This window comes from Centruroides vittatus, unplaced genomic scaffold, assembly GCF_030686945.1.
Source record: "Centruroides vittatus isolate TY-2023 unplaced genomic scaffold, ASM3068694v2 contig_439, whole genome shotgun sequence".
Taxonomy (NCBI): Eukaryota; Metazoa; Arthropoda; class Arachnida; order Scorpiones; family Buthidae; genus Centruroides; species Centruroides vittatus.
In genome coordinates, this window is record NW_027122239.1 from 2,099,051 (window position 1) to 2,104,841 (window position 5,791).

The following is a 5,791-nucleotide window of genomic DNA, read 5'->3' on the forward strand; positions in this document are numbered from 1 at the left end:
CCCATGATTTATGGTTTAACACTAGAATTGTATACGTTTTGCGGTAGAATAAAATCACTAATTGCTGATGGCCAAATCAAAATTCTATAATTGTCCCGTTCTTTCAGATTTTTACTCGTTAAATACATAAATATATTTTACCCCATTTTAATTATAAATCGGAAATTTTGCATAATAAATCTAACTAGGTTCATTTTTAATAATTTTTTTCCTATAATTATAAATACTTCGTGAGTTATTTTATTAAAAATAGCTTAATCTATATGTATAAAAGTCAATATAAGTGTGTGTTTGTTAGGTACAGGTTCAATGTGTCATCAGATTTGGCGAAGAAACACTACTGTGGGGTTTCACCCCTCTTAATCCAAGCAATTACAGTTAAATTATTGTAACTATTCAGATTAATAAATATACATTTTAGTTGTTATTGTCTTTCAGCATCATCCTCTCCCAATCCAATTTCACCGATTCCTCACCCCCCTCAAAAGCCCAACCACACGCAGCTATTTTATAATAAATTCAGCTACTTTTCTGTATTAAATCGTTGTTTTATAATGGTTAAAATATTATATAGTTCTTCAATAGATTAAAATGTTATATAATTAAATAATTATAAAATAAAATGTCATTTTTACCATTAAAAGCATCTCATCGTCATTAAACATTTAATTCTTTGGTGAGATAGTAAAATAGTATTTTATTTTAGAAAATTTAGAAAATTTTATTAATACTTTATAATATATTACGAGATTTATGCTTATAATTAATGTATAACATTTTTATTCATCTATGGGAAAACTAATATCAATTTTAATCATTATTTTCTAATGGTTTGACATGGAAAACTTGGCGAATTTATTGTTTTCTTTTAAAGAGGAAAAAAAATAAAGATTTTTTAAAATATTCTACTCTATTCTTTCCCTAAATTTTTTATAAAATAAATGAAATAAAAAGTAATTTTCTTTTACTTTACTTTTTTTTGATATTCAGATGCGTTTTTATGAAATTTACAAAACGACATTTTTCAAAATTTTTTTTTATTATTTCTGTTTATACATTTTTCTTTGTTTAGAAGAAAAAGTTTCGGTAAATTACATCAAAATTATTTGCATTTTTTATGTAAAAAATTGAAAATGGTTATGAAATTGTGTTTAAAAAATGTAAAAGTATCGTAACTGAAGGCGATATACGTATCTTAGACTAGGACTTTTGACGATAAATATAAGATTATAATTGCCTAAATTTAATTTAATATAAGCTAAAGGTTACAAAATACGAAGACTTGCAGCAATTTACAGCATTTCCTATACTCTAAATTCTCTCGTATGAATTTTTTTTCTATATTTTTAAATTGTGTTTTACATGAGAAATGGAGTTAAAATGGCTTTTTACAGAGTAAAATTTTATGTGAAAAAATAAAATTTGTGTAAGAAATTATAATAATAAATAATTAAAAAGTCGTAAATTTATTTAAAATATTTGAATTTTATCAAAAAGGTAATATTTTTCTAAATTAAATCCACTAGAAAGATCATATAATTTAGTAATCTCAAGCGTAAGAGATGATTAAATATAGAAAAATAAACGTAAATAAATTAAGTTTTTTCGAATTATAGCAAGGTGTAAATCTAGAATACGTCTTTAGAATATAAATTAAAATATAAAATTTAAGGATAAGTTATAATTTTCAAGTAGAAATACTCCCGTCCCGAGAGATGTAGAATATGCTGATCTTCTCAACACGTTCAAATGGACAGATATATTATCTTGATTAAGAGGTAAGGATTTAGCTGAATAACGGGTGAGAATGTATTTGAGGTGAATTTGCATAAAAAGTGATTTGGCATGAAAATTTAAATCGGTAAGAAGAAGAGCCAAGGACTTTATATAGATGGATAGAAGGATATCAACTATGAAAGCTGGAACTGTCAAGTGCTTTGGCATCCTCCTTCCAAGGCTTGCATAATAGTAGTTTTAACATTGCAGAGGAGAAGGAAATGTGATTGATAAGGATAAGTCGAACTGTTCGAGTAGATCACTTGTAACAGAGAGTCAATTTACAAAAGGAGAGTTGAGGATGAACATCAGCATCGGGATGAACTACTTCTCAACTTCATTCTTGCCTAAATGCAGTGAGAATGAAGTCGAGAATGAAGTCCAGAAACAGTTCTAATAATGTTTAATAATTGAAAAAAAATCAAATTTAACGTTGAATATTTTAAAAATGGACAATTTAACATCATAAGAGTAATTTTAAAATGAATTAAAAGTAATCAAAGCTTTTAATGTAGATTAGCAAATTAAACGAATAACAATTTAAAATTTGCAAATTATTTATTTTAAACATGATTTAAAAATAAAAACAAAAGAAAAATCGCAAATTTTCTCTTTTGTCAATATTAAATGTGATTATTAACCACTTATTATTTAAATGTTATTGATAATTTAAATTGCAAAAGAAATAAATGATAAATTGAAGCAATAAATGATTAAATTATACACAAAAGATAGTAAATAGACTGTAAATTTTTGTAATTTGAATTGTGTAATTTGTATTATAAAAATTTTGGAATGTATAATTTAAGGAAATGAATGATTAAATTTACAAAAGAACTCATCTTTAAAAACATTTATTTACAGAATATAAATCATAAAAAATATTTATTTTTAGAAAATTTAACATATTTTTACATATTTCTAATTTCTATTCATTTATATAGTAATAATTACTGAGCTAAACTCTTGGTAAGAAACCCTTTATTAAGCTCAGCAGTTTCTGTGATTTATGCTAATGTAGTTATATACAAAATATTTATATATATTAAATATACTTGTATATAAAGTAAACTTAGGCTATAGAATGCATAATAAATTAAATTTGTTACGTGTTTAAATGCATATAAACACAAAAGGAACAGAACTGAAAGAAGATACACATTATAGAATTGAATTCTTACTTCATATATGTGAAAAAAAAATACTAAAACAAGCAGCTAATTTATATTTTTATTAATAAAAATATTCGAATTTTAATCATAATCGTAAACCGTAATAATATATTTAAAAATGTAAAAATAAAACTAGCAGTAATATCTTTAGGAATATAAGAGAAGAGGAATATAATTTATTAACATCTCTGTTATCCCAAGTCGAGAGAAGGGGGAAATCGCAAGAGAAGTGGTTCTGAAGACGTCACGACATAATCCAATCGTGTAGACAGTCAGACATGCGTGAAAAATCTGATTCGTATTACAGGATATTGTCCATTGGAGTGTAAAAAAAGAATCCACGTGTGTATGTGTGGATGGTTGGATTATCGTTTGGCTTCCTCTTATCGCCATCCGCTGCACATGTCCTCAGGTAGTAGTTGCGATCATTCACTCCACTACGAATTGCTAAGCTTCATTTGGAACCTAATCGACATCGTGTAATGGTCCATTTGTTGTAGAATTTTCCACTTTTCTTCTTCTACTTTCTTAATCGATTACAATTATCGATTTTAAAAAAAGAAAGAAGAGGCAAAAAAAATATACTTGTTGAATTTTTCTTCAAATCTTCCTCCATTTTAGTTTGCCCCTTTTCAATGTTTTAATTTAAAAATTAATGTTTTCCAACTCTTAAACTGGGTAATGGAGTACATTGCAATGCAGATAAGAACTGCCAAGTTGGGTAAGTGGAGTGAGTGATGACCCTCTACTACTTTGGCTTATCCCCTGATATACGGTCCTCCCTTCTGCTATATTCCCTGGCTTCTTCGACTAGATTCCCTTATGAGACCACTTACTTCGTTCCCTCATGCTTTAGTTTAAGTTCTCCTTCTGTAACCATTCGAAAGGAGTAAAAAGTGTTTATGGATCGTCATCCTCCTATACTTACTTAATAGGATAGGATATGTTTCTCTGTATAAGAAAAAAATTATGTTAAAGTGGTTCCGCAGTAGTATCGAATGTTGATAAATGTTTTTGAAAAGAAATTATGTTTATAAATCTGGATGTGAGCCAAAAATAGTGAGGTTGGTATGAATCTAAACGTCTCTTGCAGAAACGTTTCTCGAGCAAATCCCTTTAGAAAGATGGAAAAGAAATGATACAGTTCGAAAGAAACTTTAAGATGTATTTATCATTATTTATCTTCCTATAATAAATGGTGTAAAAATAAGTGTGAAAAACACCAGAAATATTTCATAATACACGCTTGATATATTAAAACATAAAACAATTATATACAGAAGTAGAATTTGAATGAATTTTTAGCTAGGAATTTCCATCAAAATTTTAAAAATCGATGGACGAATAAGGTAAAGAAGATTGAAATAAATAAGAAAAATATTAATAATTTCTAATATAATTTTCCTAAACCCTTTCATATCTCCGAAAAAACGAATATACTCGACATTCAACTCGCATCCATCAAATCTTAACAGCAACCATGTCGATCAAGAAGGATTTTTTTATAACTCGAGACCAACCATACAAACGTATATTGCCTTCTAGTAATTTTATTATCGTTCCTATAATACATTCAAGTAAAATATATAAGTTATATATATATATATACAAAAATTTTAAACGTGAATAATGTATATGCTGCGATCCTATATAATCTGAAATTTATTGATTTAGTTTGACATATAAATATCGTTATATCTTATAAAAGTAGAAAATATGGCGCCGAAGAAATAAAATTGAAATTCTTCCTCCTCTAGTCGCTTGTGCAGATCTATTACCATATCAAATACATAGAAAATCCATCAAAATCACAGAGAATGAAAATGGGATGTGTCTTCTACTCTCTTTTGGAAACTTCTTCGTATTTATCATTTGTCTTTCTCTTTCAACCTTACTGACGGACGATATGTCCCTAAAACACCAGATTTAAGTTCTATTCTAGACTTGACGGAATGTTTGATAAATACACTGTTATTTTGGAATGATTCCTCTTCTTTTTATATATATATATATATATATATATATATATATTTTTTTTTTTTATTCTTTCTCTACTTTGAAACAAGGTTAGCTGATCCTGCTTGATTTTTGCTGAGTTGTTCAATTTTTACAAATGCTTTAGTGTTCCCACATAGATGTATAAGATTTTATTTTATTTTATTTATATTGAAAAAGATTTACTCCTTTAAACTGTATAATTACAATAAAAATAAAAAAAACTTAATTATTTTCTTTAAAATTTTTGATTTCGTGAAGATTTTCTTGTTTTATTTTTTTCCAAAATGTCGTGTAATTTAACTTCGTAAAGTTTTTACATTTTACATTGTAAAAATTGTAAATGCAAATTGAATAACAAAATTATATATATATAAATTTTAAAGAGTGTAAAAAAATTAATTTTATTTACATCAAAACATATTTTTTAAAGTTTTTTTTTGTTCTTTTTAAACTTAAAAGAATTTTTCTAGTTTTAAAAAATACAAAAGTTTTTATAAAATACTATTTAAACTCTACATTAAATTATATTATACTCATTTAAAATAATTTACAATTATTTATTATTCACTCGATTTCACTTAATTATAATTAAAATAAAATAAATCCTTTTCAAATCTATTTCTATAAACAGAATTTACTGTTGAAATTGATCAATAATGAGTAAAAATTCATCTTTATTTTTTAATATAAAACTTAATTAAAGATAAAAATTACATTTCAAGAAGCGTAATTGAGTTTTTATAAAAACGCAGTTAAGTTTCGTCATGCAAATAAAAAAAAAATTTAATTTTTTTAATTCTTTTTTTTTTAGTATTTAAATATTAATGAAATTTTTTAATATATAT